At 40.9% G+C, this 18104-nt stretch overlaps 1 protein-coding gene across 1 annotated transcript in view; it reads right to left on the bottom strand.

The window, feature by feature from the left end:
* The window catches only part of OSBPL3 (oxysterol binding protein like 3), a 189444-nt gene extending 172193 nt beyond the window's left edge, over positions 1–17251 (bottom strand). The window contains exon 1 of the mRNA XM_063452364.1: positions 16972–17251. The gene's annotated coding sequence lies outside the window, so the exon portion shown is untranslated. The remainder of the gene's footprint in view (positions 1–16971) is intronic.
* Positions 17252–18104: the final 853 nt, after the last annotated feature.

Raw genomic sequence — 18104 nt, 5'->3', positions numbered from 1 at the left:
TCTCCTGTTTTTTGCACCAATTTAAATGGGAAATGTCACTTGCACCTAATTTTAATATTACTCATTCCCTATATTTAATAAATATTTGTAGAGTGTGAAATATAAAATGAAATGAGAAATCAAAACTTGGCTTCATTTCAGTCATTGTTATAAACTCTGTCGTTTGCACATGACATTCGGCATAGAGAAAGCACTCAGAAAATAGAAGAAATTGAACAATGTTGATGTTCACCTTCTCATTTTGAATGTGATAAACATTAAAGAAGTATTTCAAAACACCAAATCCTGACAGAGTCAGAAGATCCTGCTTAGGAGCTTCTATCAGCTGTCCAGAGCTAACCCCTGCAATGCTGGCTCATTGGCAACTGATCGTATAAGGTGAGTCACAGTAGAAGGGACAGACCTTATGGAAGAGCCTCAATTTTTGTCAAAACAGCAAAGACTGGAGTGAGCATCCAAAGACACTTTACCCAGCTAACCATTCACTGCAATGAGCTGTAGTGGCTAGAATTCATACACAGTGTCCCTTTAAAGCAGATGTCATTTAAGAGGAGAATTGAAGCACCATGAAAGTATGTGCCTCCCTGTATCATCAGTATGTCTCTCCAGTCTGTGACACCGCAAGGCAAATTACTCCTTTCCTAAACATACAAGATGTTTTAATATATATAGCCCAATGATGCATCTGGCCAACTCTTCCTGATTGGTTGCTCATCTTCTATGGTTTGAAATCAACCATTTTCACAAGCTACGCAGAAAACAGGAAATATTGTGGTTTAGTGAAATACCCAACAATCTGCATTGCAGAATAGGTTTCACAGCAAGTGGAAATCTACTTCTAAACAGATCCTAGAAATACTGAAAACACACCAATACAAACCCCATAGGCCAGTTTTACATTACATGGATTGTTGCAAAGAATCTTTAAAGGTTATATGGTCTCTTTAAGAAGTTAAAAATATCTAGAACACGACCAGCTGGTTCTAGAAAGCAGCAATTAATTTATTCATTAACCTTTTAAGGAGTAATTTAAACTCAAAAGAAGGTTCAGTACACCTGCAGTGCTTTTCTACTCAGCAGTCATGCTTGCTATCACGTGGCTTGTAACAAGTTACGATGACTCATTATGCGTAATGTTAAATAGACGACCAATATATGCACACCTTTCTTAAATCATTAGAAAAAAGAAAAAAAAAGAAAGAAAAAAAAGAGGACATACTTTAGTTCCTTGGAGTGTTCCCAACTCTTATGCAAGATCGTCTACAGAAGATGGAATGTTCAAGGCATCTTTTGTAGACACTTGATGAACCTCTAGGACAGTGGTTTTCAAACCAGTCCTCGAGGCACGCCTACCAGTCAGTGTTAATTTTGTCAAATAATAATTTTAGTAGATTAAAATTTTTGAGATATAGTTGACTAAAACTAAAACAATTCACATGGCTAAAATACGACTAAAACTAAAAAATAAAAGCCTATGACTAAACCTGAATTGATGTTTGCCACCAAAATTAACACTGCTACCAGTTCAGGATTTAGGGATTACTCGGTTGTGTCTAAGGTGTTTTCAGAAAGAAAGAAAAAAAACACACACACACACACACACAACTACTACACTACTGGGTAATTCCCTAAATCCTGAACTGGCATACCTTGAGGACTGGTTTGGAAACCATTGCTATAGGATTAAAGGCAATTATATTTTGATTTCCCTAGGGAACCACCATCCAAGTCAGAGTTGGTTAGCAAAAATGTAATGATACATTTACTTAAACCACAAGCAAATGACTAGCTAGAGCTAGACTGTAGTTTTCTATTTTCTGGACTGCTCTTCAAACTGTGAAGTTAATGATACTTCATGTTATGTTTTGTATGTTTGAAGTTTTCATCAAGCAGACCTTAGATGTAAATTTAAAGCAGAACGGACTCTAATCCAAAACAGAATGTTCCTTATTTATAACAAATAGGTTTTAGCATCACAAAAAGCAGGTATTAAATAGGCGATGATCCGGAAATTGAAACAATTTAATTTCTAAGTGACATTGAGAGGATTGTACAGTTATCCTGTATTATCAGGGAATCAGATCCTGTAGCTGGAGTGTTCTCAACATGCACATGAACCGTTCTGGCAGACTGCTTTTTATCTGGCTGTTTAGGTGGGGGATTCCCTGTCTATGACAAATACAATCAACAGTACAAGAGAAAGGCAATCCTTCGCTCATCATACATAATGAATGTAGGAAACTGCAAAAACATGTCACTGTCACTGACAGTTATTTTATGGAACGTTGTGCAACTCTTAATCATCTGTATCTGTCTGTATCTGAGGGGAACTTTCCTCAATCTATTTAAAAAGGAGTTAACTCCTGCTTTCAGTGAAACTTTAAAGGATCGTGTTAAAATTCATTAATATAAAATATATAAAGAATACAAAAAGAGACAGCCTTGTTTGCAAAGGATAACATTCACATTTGGATCTGCTTTGTAAACTTGCCATTCTAGAGTCACCAGGAGGCATCATACATCTCTGAGACAACCTTAAAAGGGACACTATAGTCACCCAGACAACTTCAGCTCATTGACATGGTCTTGGTGCAGTGCCCCTTTCAGTTTAACCCTGCAGTAGTAATTATTGCAGTTATTGATAAACTGCAACAATTACTTTGCAGGGTTAACTCCATCTCTAGTGGCTGTCTGGTGGTCACCTGACGCTGGAATTCCTTACGCTCTGCAATGAGGACATCCAGCGGCAGCTAAAACCCCGTAGGAAACCATTGATTCAATGCTTTCCTATGGGTTTGTCCTAATGCATGGATGTCAAAGTCGCGGCCCACAATACATTTATTTGCGGCCCAGCAAAGATATTCATTGCACAGGTCACCTGGAGGCACACAGAGGTGAATGGAAGCAGGTTGAGGCGGGCGGAGGCGGTCCAGAGGGGTATAGACGCAGGACTCCGGATACACAAGGTGAGTGTAGTCCGAGTCTGGAGGCTAATATTTTTTTAGTTTTTTTGTTTTTAATAGAGGTGGAAGCTTGGGTTTTGTAAAGGGGGTTGGGGTTTAATAGAGGTGCAGGCTTGGGTTATGAACGGGGGGTTGAGGTTTAATAGAGGAGGGGTCTGGGGTTTAGTACAGGGGGGTTGGGGTTTAATAGAGGTGGGAGCTTGGGGTTTAATAGAAGTGGGGGCTTGGATTTTTTACAGGTGGATTGGGATTTTATAGAGGTGGGGGCTGGGGTTTTGTGCAGGGGGTTAGGGTTTAATAGAGGGGGGGCTGGGGATTTGTACAGGGGGGTGGGATTTAGTAGAGGTGGGAGCAGAAGTTTTGTAGAAATTGGATGGGGGGGGGGGGCAGCAGATTGTGAGTGTGTCGAGGGGAAGCGGGTTATCAGTCACCACCACCACCTCCAAGCCCAACAGCCCAATAAGACTCCATCCAGGCTCTATTAGACTCCATCAAAGTCTTTAATGTAGATTGAAAGGGCCTAATAAATAAATATGCTTTAATTATTAAATAAGATATATCTATTTCATTCCTCCCTGGTGTTTTTATCATGGTTACATTTTTATTTTGTGATATTTGTTTATTCATCACCTAGTTACATCGGCTTGGTCTCACAGTTTAGCTGGTTTCCTAGTAACCACGATATCTCTGCGAGCATCATTACATCATAACGAAACTTGCAGGTTGGAATCAGTTTGTGGCCCACATAAACTTAAACCTTGTTTATTTGGCCCATTTTAGCCTTTGAGTTTGACATGCTTGTCTTAATGGGATCACTGTGCTTGTCACACAAGGTCCCCATCGTCGGTGGCGCCCGACCCACTGCCGAGGGACATTGACGATGGATTCAGGTAAGTGACAGTTAAGTGGGAGAGAGAAGGAGGGTAGGGGGGCACTTGTATTCCTAGCACTATAGTTTCCCCTTTCAGGTGGCTTTCACCTGAACTTGCCTTTCTCCTATTGTTTCTTCCTCTTTCAGAATCTGCTCTGGTTTTCTTTTCTTCATTTCTGATCTCTTTAAAACATAAGACAAAGTAGGGACTACTTTGATTCTGTATTTTTCCTACGCCTGACAATCTTGACAAAGAGTGGAGCTTACAGCGTAAGACAAGCGCTATCTTGACAAAGAAATTGGAACTTATGCTTCAAGCTCAACCCTTTTTCACAATTTGCCAAACGTAAAAAGAAAAATACACAAGACAAAGTAGTTCTATGTTTTGAAGGTGACAGAACCACTTTAACCCTCCATAGTAAATGTTACAATATTTTCCAAAACAACCTCCAGGATTCAGGAGGCCAGTAACCTGTGAGTGATAAAAAATTCAGATGGTCCTATTCAGTAAAAAAAAAAAATAAACTTTACAGTAAAGGTAAAGTAAAATACATAAATGATTTTTTTTATTTGTTTTTAAAGTTATTAAATGCTAGCGATTTATCCTTCTGTTTTGGGTTTTTTTTTGGTCAGTTTTTAAAGCATTACAACTAAGTTGAGCAGTAGTGACATGTTAGCAAAGAAAGAGTGGCTGTACAAGAGTCACAGAACACTTCTAAACAAAGACTATGGTCACAGTAGGGAAAGTATATAATATCACACTAACTTATCAAAGTCTCATTTTATGTCAAGGAAGATTGAAAGAAATGCAAAAAAATAAGAAAACACAGGAAAAGAGATGAATCTATTTTTGTGCACGGATCATATAATAGGTAGGGAGAATGACCACTGTCAGCATAACTTTAAAGAAAATAGAGTGAAAGTACAAATAGGAGAGGCCAACAGAAGTGAGAAGCTTGCCCTGCAGAATTAAGGTGGCAGTTCACCCCACACCATTCAAGCGAGACGCATGGCAACGATAGAACAGGAGTCCCTAAGGTCCGGAACGGTCTCTCCACCAGCCCCTAGCTTGGCGCCAATCCTAAGCCCCTGCCTCATGGTCCCAGCCGAATCCAGCAGCCGGTACACTTTCCCCATTCTCCCCCCGACACTTAGCCAGATGCGGGCCTAACAGGGACGTAAGCCATGTGAGGGGTAATGACCAGAATTGGATCATGGCTGAAGTAACTGGTGATGCAGCCAGAAGCCTGGTCTTTGGCGGGTAGGTCTCCACTACAGTTTCACTCTCTGCTTCCGTTGCAGCAACGAGGTCACCTTATGTTTCGTGGCGGGCCTCTGAGGAGGCACGTCAGAGCGTGGTGTGGCTGATCAAATAAAATTCCCTACATATACATAATATATTTATTTTTCCCTATAGTTTAAAAAAAAAATCTATTTAGTTTTATTTTAGATTTTACATTTTTTTCATTTTTACAATATTTTTATATTTTATTTTGTATTTTCCGCTTATTATAAATATTATTAGAATAATAATAAGCCACATACCAATTTTTTTCTTCAACGTTTTTTTATTTTAAATGCTATTCTTCAATAAGTCATACAACTGGGGGCGGCGCTAACAGCCATATTAGCAAGTCACACATATATTAGCATACAAAAAAACAAATGTGCAGTCCCACAACCACACTGTTAACGGTTATGTTCATTTACATATGTCTTATATTGCTGTTGTAGCAAGACATACCATAATGTTATATAAAAAATAAAGAATTAAAAAAAAAAGCGATGTAACAGTGGCGACCGGGATAATCCCCACCGGTCCAGGAACAGGACACAGGAACAATCAGGCGCAGGTCCAGGCAGAGGATTGGCTGCTTCCTCCGACCAGAAAACATCAACGACCCGCCGAGGCAATACTTGACACTTTAGAAAGATAATGCAGATAAGAGGGTCTCTCTCGATGGGCTGCAGCTTCCCCTACAGGTATAGTCGAGGATCAGGCTAAAACTTACTCAGAAAATTTACATAAATGGCTTGAAAACAGATTTATATCGAAGAGCTCCAGCAACATGCGTCTGCCTCGGCTTGCAATCAGGCCATACCCTCTCCTCTGCCTTTTTATGGAAATTAACTTGCTGGCATAACATTGTATAACTGCCTGCAAACACTCCATGCTCCATTACCATCCATGTTCACAGATATTCTCTACCAATAGCTGCAGCAATATACCGAAACCCCAGAAACTATTTCTCCCCCCCCCCCCCCCCCTTTACTAAACAAGATCTTCAGTAGAAACATGACGGCAGATAAACGTTTGGCCCACCTAGTTTGCCCAATTTTCTAAATACTTTTTTTAATTAGTCCCTGGCCTTATCTTATAGTTAGGATAGCCTTATGCCTATCCCACACATGCTTAAATTCCTTTACTGTGTTAACCTCTACCACTTCAGCTATTCCATGCATCCACTACCCTCTCAGTAAAATAATACGTCCTGATTTTATATTTAAATCTTTGACCCTCTAATTTAAGACCATGTCCTCTTGTTGTGGTAGTTTTTCTTCTTTTAAAAAATAAATAAATGGATGGCAAATTGCAGTGCCTATGTGGATGTATGACTAACCCTGGTGGTTTTCTTCCTACAATTTAGTCCTTGAGATATTTGGGGGATCTATCAGGGAAGTGCACTTTAATGGCGCCCAGGTAACAATCTTCAACTGAGCGCCATGCATAGGCGTGCGCACGGGGTGTGCCGGGTGTGCCTGGGCACACCCTAATCCCCGCGGCACGCCTATGTATTGAGACCGGTAGGGGAGATCTCAAGATCTCCCCTGCCGGCTCATGCAGAGCCGGCGCTATCCGAGCGCCGGCTCTGCTCTCAGCCTCCCCTCACCGGCTCACAGGCAGTGAGGGAGGCAGGAGAGGACCGGCGGAGCTCTTGCCAGCAGCTCCGCCGGGTTCCTCTCGCGAGATCTGAGCGTTGCCGCGGCAACGCTCAGATCTCGCTAGAGTTCACTCTCCACTGGACCACCAGGGATGGATGGCAGCCGCAGGATCCCCCCTCCCAGGCATAAGGTAAGAAGGGAGGGGGGATAACTGATCTGCCCCCACCTCCACTGGACCACCAGGGAAAGCAGCAAGGAAAGATCCCCCCTCCCTACATAAAGTAAGAAGGGAGGGGGGATATTAAGTAATGTACCGGCACCACCACCCCCCACAATCACACACACACAGCACCCACACACATACAGCACCCACACACATAGCACCAACACACATAGCACCAACACAAAGAGCACCCTCACAAAGAGCACCCTCACAAACACACAGCACTCTCACACTCATTACACAAACAGCACCCTCACAAACACAAACAGGACCCTAACAAACACACACAGCACACTACCAGTACCCTCACACACAAACAGCACCCTAACACACAGTACATTTACAGCACCCTCACAAGTGCAAACACACACAAACAGCACCCTGACACACAGTACATTCATAGCACCCTCACAAGCACGCACACACAAACACCCTCACCCACATAGTACACTACCAGCACCCTCACGCAGCACACACACATCTTTGTGTGTGTGTGTGTATATATATATATATATATATATATATATATATATACACACACACGCCGCGTGTGCTTGTGCTTTAGGGTGCACACCCTAATGCAATGGGCTGCGCACGCCTATGGCGCAATGCTTTCAGAGATGAAGGGGATCAAACAAGGGAAGTAAGTTAACACATACCTGCCTTTTGTTTACAACTTCAAAGTGATGGATGGGTTACCTAATGGGCCGTCTATGTATATTGCACTAGTGGCCTAATCACATGTATAAAAAATGTAAAACTACAATGGTTAATGTTATACATTAAAAAAAATCTAAAATTAAAATTAAATATTGATCATATAAGTTATTGCACATCTATTCATTTTTAAAAAGTGGACCTAATAATGCAGAATTTTATCAGGGCTTTGTTCACATGTTCATTATTTTTAATTTTGAGCAAGATCTCTTTTAGAGTAATAATTTCCATGCAAGTGATTTATTCTTAATCACTTTATCACAGTAAAAACTGTACTAAACATTTAATCTTTTTTTTTTACAATAAAATAAAAATCAGACCATGAATTGAAGATAGTAGTGCATTAACCCCCCCCCCCCCCACAAAGTATGATAGCAGAAGGCATGATGTCTAAACATGCTCTTAGAGCACTTCCCAAAAAAATCCTAAATTGTGATATTTATTAATTTATTTTTTTCATTTGTATTATATTAGAGTTATTCACATAGTATACATCTGTGTCAATATATGTAAAGAATAATCATTTGTGGAATATATTTAGGCTAGGCATTGTTTTACAAATAGAGTTAGAGAAAAGGAGTGTGATACGAAAATCTGAATGATTGAGACAATATAGGCTTAGCGCCACTAGTCAAATTATCATGTGTCGTACACTGCAGGCGGTCAGCCGACCAGGTTGCTCATCTAGGGGTTATATATATATATATATAGCGTACCTCTAGGCATAAAAACAAACATTCATAGTCATGTTTGCAAAAGTAAACGAACATGAGAAATAAACGTAATGAAAATTGAACGTATGCATCAGCAACATTTTAAGACAGTCCATGGTGCTGGGAGAGTTACTGGACCAAATTGTTTTTGTGGTATCGCTCTCTCTAAGGCGGTATATCCACCTGGTGTATCTCCTCTAGCATGGTGGCGGCCGGTAGGCCCAGTTTGTAAAAGAGTGTCTCAGGGTTATCAGAGGAGGACAAGGTAAGTATTGCAGTGCTTGGTCTGGTTGGTAAAATTTCCAAAATTAGCTTGGGTCAGCCGGAGCTCTATCGAGGTGCGTCTTGTTAGCTCTGCAGTTAGGCTCCCGATATTTATTAATTTTATGCTGTTCCATATATTTTTATACATCGTAAACATAACATTTTTGTAAGCCTTTTTTTCTTGGACATGATGGAGGCACAGTATCACTGGGGGTTAATAAAAACTTGTACCCCTTTCCTGTATAGCGGAAATTTGAATTCTGCTGTAGATTGGGTATTCTGCTGATATCACATATGTGCTGCCGGCTTTTTTTTTGTTTTGTTTTGTCTAAAGTGTAAAAATTTGGAGCAATCTCAAGAGGACTATCGCCCTCTGAGAAGCTGTCAGAAGGAGAGCAAAGGTTTACATGTGAAAAGTATTGCATTTAAGACACAATCCAAAGGTAGAACATTAAATAGGTGACTTTGGAACGGCACTGATCAATAACAACCAGGAATGATCTCATTGTGTAGAATTACCTGCTGCTTCCTTCCGGATATAGTAGGATTTTCCTCTGCTGTATTTCTGTGAATTGGCATTTCTCACTCAGATTATCCTTTTAACTATTGAATGATAAATTGGTTTCTAAATCATGGTAGACATCATATACATTGCTACGATCAGCTTGTATATTCCCAGATACTATCTTCAGTGGACTCTGTGGTACACCTTCCTCACAAGCTGCTCTGGAACCTCTATACCCCACCGGGCTGAAGGGGGAGAAAGGGGGTTAAACACTCCTCCTCCTTCCGTCGTCATTGGCTGAATGCGCATGCGCGGCAAGAGCTCCGCGCGCATTCAGCCAGTCCATAGGAAAGCATTCTCAATGTTGAAATCACAGTGAGAAGCGCGGAAGCGCCTCTAGCGGCTGCCACTAGAGGCTGGATTAACCCTAAAGTAAACATAGCAATTTCTATGAAACTGCTATGTTTACAGCAGGCAGGGTTAACCCTAGATGGACCTGGCACCCAGACCACTTAATTGAGCTGAAGTGGTCAGGGTGCCTATAGTGGTCCTTTAAAGGGTTAATCCAACCACCATTGCGAATTCAGTGATTTGAAGTGGTCATGGTGGTAGGAGTCAATATGTGCAGTGTTTCTGCTTCAAACATTGTACACAGAGATATTTTTCATTGTTTGCTGGGGCTAGTGGCATACCAAGCTCATGCGATACCTAATGCCAATTCTGTGCATATTTTGCAGTTGGCGTCAGCAAGGACAACGTGCTGGCGACAGACATGATCATCTTCTCCCTTGCAGGCAGAGTGCCTGCAAGGAAGTTTTTTTCCTCCTTCCCACTGTGTGCTCTGTCATGCTGCATTTAAAAAAAAATAAACCCTACCACCATTTTCATTCCCTTTCCACACATGCACTCTGATTAGCAAAACGATCCAATGACAGGCTTTTCTATGAGAGGCCGGTGATTAGACACTGTGTGGAAGTCCGCACCGGGAGCTACGCCTTGTGCTTGGACTCCAGGTAAGTAATACTCTTTTTTTCTAATTTTACTTCAAAATGGTGTGTTGGTGTTTTTCAGCGCCAAGAAAGTGAATATACAGGATATTACAACTAGAAAAGACACCAATGAAAATAGTGAAAGATTGTGTGATGTTAGGGAGCATGCACAACAACGTGCAGTAAGTTAGCTTGTGAACAATCCATGTCACAGATAGAAAGGAGATACATATAAGGATTCCGTAACACAAACTATATGACAGGACAACGTAACCCCAAACTTCCTGTGCTGTGTGTAACATCCTCTACTACTGAAACATTCATAGCATGTCACTGCATGGCCTCTTCTGCTCAATAATTTGACAACGCACAGGTTTTCCCTCAGTGTAATTTAAATGGTACGAAGGACCATAACTGGCATGGGAAAACTACATCCCATATAAGGCAGGCAATTGGTTAGTTTTGAAATAATCACACTGGAAACCAATCAAAAGTTCCTGCCAGTTATCATTTATCACTTTGCCAAGAATTGTGCCTAGATGAATAGCTGCTCCATTCTTTACTACAGTTCAGGGGGGGGGGGGGGGGGGGGGGGGGGTGACAGTGTTTGTATTACACAGTTGAAGCCGATACTCAAATGGTCTAAAATTTAACAAAAACTATGTAAACAATAAAGTGATATTTATTTTGCACTCATTCATTCATTCATTCATTCATAATTAAATCGTACGGGGCAAACGGTCAAATGGGTAAAAGGGAAGATATGGAAGGAATACTCTGGGCACCATAACTTCTGATAAATAATATGGTGCCTGGAGGTTCTGGGTGCCATCATTCAGGGACTGAGGTGGAGCAAGATGGGCTGAGCAGATTTGTGCATCTGAATAAATTTAGAGTTAAACCATTCGTAAATGGTTTAACTCCTTAAAGGGATACTATAGGCACCAAAACAACTTTACCTTAATGAAGTTGTTTTTGTGTATATAGCATGCCTCTGAAGTCTCACTGTTCAATTCTCGCTGAAACTGTAATATTTTACATTGCAGGACTAAGGGGGGCAGGGACATCTAGTGATGGGAGTAAAGTTCTTGCAATCTACATTAGATCTTGACATCTCTATACTATGTTAGCAAAACAAAAATATGTTCACTCGCTAACTTGTGAAATGTAATGGATTTATTCTACATGGCATAAATAACCCTAAAATAGCCCGTATTGATAAATTATCCATCTCCGCTGTAATCCAATTGATAATGTATTCTCAATTTTGCCATTTGGATTTAAATTCTTACTTTGTTTTTTGTTTTTTTGTCCAACCTAAAATGCTTTCTGTTCGTGTACAGCAGATAATTATTTAAAGCAAGCATGTCATACTCAAAGGCTAGCACGGGACAAATAAACAAGTTTAAGATTATCTGAGCCGCAAAAATAAATAATAATAATAATTCGACCTAGACCAACACAAACTAAAATTACTTGTATCATTCTCATGAAAACAATATGTAATTCTGCGCCTCTCTCTATCTCGAGATATATATATATATAAAAAACACGTTATCACTTTAAACATAGCACCCATATGTTATATTATTATTTTTGTATAGCTTGTCACTTTAAAGTCATGTTACATGACTCTTCTTTATTATACCTCTATTGAGATTATTTCACGATATCCACAATTATCTATTAAGATAGATCATAAATATGTTCTTAAGTATCCTCTATATGTTTTTTTTGCACTCTCCTTGCATGTTGGTCTTTATATTTTCCCTCAGACACTGAGCTTTGACGTTTATGGTTGCCTAGAGACCATTTTCGTTTAGCCGGCTGTCATCACAGCATGCATCACGTGCACATTTGGGGGCGGAGTTTAGCAGTGTATGCTCGCGCATACCCGGAAGTATACACGGCGTTAGCCGTGATTGATATGATGTACCCGGACTTGTAGTCTAGGCGTTCATGGCTGTATAGCCGGCTGTTACCATGGCACATATCACGTGCATGCTTGGGGGCGGCACTCAGAAGTGTAAGAGTGCGCATACCCGTAAGTATACACGGCGGTAGCCGCTATTGACACATTGCACCTGGGTGAGTTATTCTTAATTACTAATATAGCTATATATTGTCATTGTATGCATGTATTTTTTTGTTGTCCTATCATTTTTGACCCTGAGGAAAGTCCCGAGCGGGGACTGAAACGTTGGTTGCTGATTTTATCCTGATTTGAATAAAGCATGTGAGCAGCTATCTTTTGGCAATATATATATATATTTTACTCAAAAGCTTCACAAGTTAACTATGCTGCTCCCCCCCCCCCCCCCCCCCCATCTAATAAACAGCCTTGCGCGGCGGCCCCACCACCCATTCTAATACACTGCCCCCACTAATTGAATATACTCCCTCCCCTTGATCTAATAAACTGTCCCCCCCTCCATTTAATACACTGCACTCTATTCCCCAATTTAACACACATTATTCCCCCCCCCCCCCCCCCATTTACTACACTGGCCCTCTCACTCTAATACACTGCCCCACCTCCCTACCCCCAATTTAAAGGGACACTATAGTCACCTTAACAACTTTAGCTTAATGAAGCAGTTTTGGTGTATAGAACATGCCCCTGCAGCCTCACTGCTCAATCCTCTGCCATTTAGGAGTGAAATTCCTTTTTTATAAACCCCAAGTCACACCTCCCTGCATGTGACTTGCACAGCCTTCCATAAACACTTCCCGTAAAGAGAGCCCTATTTAGGCTTTCTTTATTGAAAGTTCTGTTTAATTAAGATTTTCTTATCCCCTGCTATGTTAATAGCTTGCTAGACCCTGCAAGAGCCTCCTGTATGTGATTAAAGTTCAATTTAGAGATTGAGATACAATTATTTAAGGTTAATTACATCTGTTTGAAAGTGAAACCAGTTTTTTTTTCATGCAGGCTCTGTCAACCATAGCCAGGGGAGGTGTGGCTAGGGCTGCATAAACAGAAACAAAGTGATTTAACTCCTAAATGACAGTAAATTGAGCCGTGAAATTGCAGGGGAATAATCTATACACTAAAACTGCTTTATTTAGCTAAAGTAATTTAGGTGACTATAGTGTTCCTTTAATACATAGCCCCATTGGCACTGCCAGCAGTAGGGAAGGGGGAGTGGCTGGCCTGCAGTGCACACTGTAACGTCGTCGCGCAGCCACTATGACCCCATATGCTGTATTCGCATATCTGGCGGCTGACGTGGAAGAATGTTTTGCTCCTGCTGGCCGGTCACAGGAGCACACAAGCGGCCACGACCCACGGCAGGAGGGCTACAGTACAAAGCGGCCCCAGGGCAGACGGCCTACCGGAAAATTCCCTTTATCCTGATAGGCCAGTCCGGCCCTGGGTCGCAAATATACTCATTAAGGGCCGCATGTTTGACATTCTTGATTTAAAGCATACTTTTATTCAGGCTCCTAAATGTAATATCATACTTGTAACATTGTGGCACATCATTCTTCTAACAGAACCCAATGCAGATATTGTCTGTACTAGTCTAGAATAAGTTATGCAATATTAATACTTCATTAAGGATTGTGATGATATATGGCATGTGCCAAAATGCCTCGAACTACCTCATTCAGAAAACCATCATATGATGTCTATAACAAAAGGTGAGGATCTGTATATACGCCTCCCTGGCTCTGACTCAGTGAAACTAAGGATAGCTACTGAGCTTGTTCATCAAGTAACCACCATTGCAAGCTATGAAAACAGTGACCCAGCAAGGCTCAGTGCATGCCTTCATAAATATTGTATCTGATTTCCCTCCACTTAGTGCTCAGTAACCACTTAACAATGAAGTCAGTGGAGGGGGAAGGTTTTAATTGGGTTTAACAGCATATCAGTCTAAGACATTGATGGCAACCATTTCCACCAAATAAACTCTGCAAAATGGTGTCTGTTGCAGTTATATAAATGCACAACATTTTCAAACGTTGTTTGAGCCCTCATTTGTCCCCATGCCCATTGCAGTCCCACTAAAATGATATGGTCCAGATCTAGTGGTTATGACCTATTGCCCTATTTATATCTGTTATACACACGTATTAACCCTTAACCCCTTAAGGACACATGACATGTGTGACATGTCATGATTCCCTTTTATTCCAGAAGTTTGGTCCTTAAGGGGTTAATAGAGAACACTTGGGGTGGTCGGCAGCCGTTCCAGGTGTGCCTATTAAGGGCTAATAAGTGTGCAGGCAAGGTTTAGAAAAATACCTCTCTCCATCTCAGAGAGTTTTCCTTTTAGTTGAACGGTGAGTTGTTAATGTATGACTCACCAAAGAGGTTTTGCCTTGACGTGGCAGATGAGCTTACAATTTAATGGCCATTGGAGTGATACTAAAAAAAACTACTTTAGTTATTTAAATGTACATAGGAATTTGGGATAGTGTTCAACTAACTTTTTCCACCATCTGTTTTTATTGTATGTATTTGGGCTGATGTGTACTGTAGTCATTGCTGCCGCTCAGGAATGGTGGGAGTTTGAGCTCAGGGATTTATTTTGTTTGTTTAGTTTAGGATCATAAACTGCCAAGAATATACGTAGAGTTTGTTTTTTAGGCTTAAACTTAATTTAAGAGCATACTAATGATGCAATTAGACAGTGTGTGAAAAACACATTTATACATTGGAGCTTATATTACATATGCAACTATGCTTCATTTGATCATAATATATGAACATGTGACAGTGTACACAGCTGGCCCATCTGTAGGGATAAACTAGACAAGAAGTTACTTTTTGGGACGTGACCATACCTAATAAGAGGGACCTTACAAAAGGTATGTTTAATTAGGGGCAGTGGGCCATAACATGGTTTGTCTCTGACCTGCAACTTGTGGTGTTGAAAACTACACTTCCTTAATGATCCTTAATCATAAACGATGGACGATAAGTGCTGCAGTTCATATTAGTAACCTTTGGATCAGCCTTAACAATGTGCCATTTGTGTAGGAAACCTAATTTAACATGTACATCAAATAAAAGGTGCCTAGAATGACTCCTTGCCTGGCATTTGGGTTACAAAGGCATTGTGTATCTGAATGGAATGGGCGATGAAATTTAAACAGAATTTTTTTTTAAAATAGTTCAACTTATATTTGAGTTACTGACACAGTGCTCATAAAATTAATAACGGTTACATTTTCAAGTTGAATACATGTAATATTTTACTGTACTTCAACCACAATACATACATCAAAAAAAACAACAAACTGGATTAACTTGGCATTTTACATTAATAAGGTAATGCTCACAAACTAGGAGGAAAAGACATGTATATGCACTGCAATAGTGTTTAATGAAAGTGATGGCTTTAAAAAAAAAAAAAAAAAAAAAAGAATTGAATAATTTGAACTCTAGTAGTAATTATCAAGAGAAGGCGGCAGGATCTCATACAGTCAAATGCACAAATACACAACATACGGTAAATTAAAGTACTATCCTTTAGAATACACTGACACATTTTGTAGAGCTACATACATGGGAACAATCAACTCATCTGCAGCTATTCGTGAGAAAGGTGTATCTATAGAAACACTACAGCTTCAGTGAAGCTGAGCCCAGGTGCCCAGAGAGTTACTATTCCCAAATAGAGATTGCACTGCATTGCCCTCTGCTGAGGCAATATAACACAATGATATACTGTACAGCAGCAGGTCAGTGCCAGCAAAGCATATTCCTTTGAGATTTCTGGGAAGACATTCAGACTGGAAAGGGAGAAACGCACACCTCTAGCCTTTCAGCAAACATTCAGACAAATTGATAATAAAGAAAGCGTAATTACTCTGCCATTAGAATACTTTAACCCTCTGAGTGCCAGGATGCATTCCAATGTGTTGTGCACAAATCAGTCACTCAATTTAACACATTCATTAAATAAAAGGTGCCTAAAAGAATTTCTTGTCTGGCAATTGGGCTACAAAGGCATTTTGTACCTAAATGAAAGGGGCATTAATAGTAACATGAAATATAAAAGCTTTATTCCATATAGTTCAACCTTCACATTTTATTCTTAAAATTGCACTATTAGACCTATACAAAGTAAATACTGCTATTTTATCAGTCTTTTGATTGTGAGATTAGGAACAGAATTAAATTCCGCTTTAGTGATTTCTGTGAAATGTACTATTGCTATAACACTACATAAAAATTACAAGAGACACTTGACTAGTACCTACTTTATCTCAGGAAAGTGATTTTTCCCACAATATTTCTTTAGGATGTGTTGCTATAAAGAAAGATGAAGTTGATGGGGACAGGCAGAAATTGTAAGTAGGAGCTGAGTGATAGCATGGCTTTCAATTTATACAATGTTGCATGATAGTGAGCAGTCACCACAGAGTTAACTGAGAGGTGAGATATGAAGGTAAAGTTCAACGAAAAAGTTCATTTCCGGAAGTTAATAGGTTTAAGATGCAGCCCTCACAGAGTGGGCTCACCTAACGATTCATCCAGATCCCCTTTTCAACCATTGTGATCCTATCTCATGATCAGTCAATATTCCACTTATTATGGCAGATCTACAACTCCCATCACCCTCAGATAATATGGACAACTCCCAATACCCTCAGGTTGCTGTTAGCTGAGGCTCCACAAGTTGTAGCTCACACTGATCAGATTAGATTTCATGCTCCCCCACTGCCCCAGTAAATTCCTGGAGCCCATTCTGGCAGTCACAAATAATGCGATCTCGCTCAAACCACCCACCTGGGGTCTGTCTAGGTAAGTTAACACAGAGCACAAGAGCAGTCACTCAACACTGTGCATTGCCCTCTGCCTGAGACAATGCTCGCGTTAAATCCTACCTGTCTGTTTGGCAATCAACCGTCATGTAATCGCCTTTCGCTGTTGCTGTGTTACTGGGGATAGAAACACAAGAGGCTTTTCACCAGCGAGCTGTCAGTGCCAGGTTTCCAGGGAACTCGTGGAGGCTCAGTCACCGGACCCCGTGGCTGGCTAGCAGGCTCTGTATTGATGGAGTCCTGGTGACAGAGAGGCCGCTGTGCTTAGAACTTCTCTGCTTTACACAAACGTTCTATAGGAAGAATGGAACGCGAGCCTGGGATGTTCCAATGGGCGTGGCCAACCGCTAATGACAGGCACTCTGGCCTTCACTGCCCCGCCCATTTCCGTTACGTCAGAGAAACTACCTACAGGTATAGGGCTGGCAGTGGTGAGTTTACAGGCAGAGTGTATGTTCAATCAATGCTGGAAATGGTTCAATAAAATATCCTGGAAATGAGATTCTTACAGTGTGTGCTGTCCTCACATAGCCCTGGGTTTCTGTTAGGTTCCATTTATTTATTGATTTGTGTAGCCCAGGCTCAGGCTGCCTTGCTTATTTGTGGAAGCCATGCTACTATAGGCTGCAACAGGAAAGCCAGGAATATATTTATTATACTCCTGCCAGGCAACACAAGAGAGGCTGTAAGTTAGCAACCCAACCCACAGGGGGGCTGGTCACCAAACAAGGGAGTGCTGGGAATTCACCAGGGCATTGGAGCTTTAAAGGGGCGCTCTAAGCACCATAACCACTGCAGCCTGTGGTTATGGTACTAAGAGACCCCTGGTGCTTTCACTCTGTAAAGATTCAGGCCGTTTAAGGACAGTTTGACACTTACCTGAGTACCCCCAGCTGTTTGTGGTACTTGCAGTCTTCTGATACAGCTACATTTTCATTCTATTTAAAATTTTCTTTGGCTGACACTCGCAGCCAATGAATACATTGAACATTTCAGATAGAATGAAAATGTTGCTGTATCGAGAAGACTGGAAGTGCCATGAGTACCTAGATAAGTCTTATCTACCAGATAATGGCTCCAGTTGACTCCTGGCACCAAATCCACTAAGGCAGGCTGCATGGGCGTTGTTAGGTTCCAGAAACATCCTGGGCTGGATTCACCCTCCTTGCTGTTGCAAGGTCTCCCCCCTCTGACAT

This window comes from Pelobates fuscus, chromosome 4 (assembly GCF_036172605.1).
Source record: "Pelobates fuscus isolate aPelFus1 chromosome 4, aPelFus1.pri, whole genome shotgun sequence".
Taxonomy (NCBI): Eukaryota; Metazoa; Chordata; class Amphibia; order Anura; family Pelobatidae; genus Pelobates; species Pelobates fuscus.
This window is presented reverse-complemented; position numbering and strand designations above follow the sequence as displayed.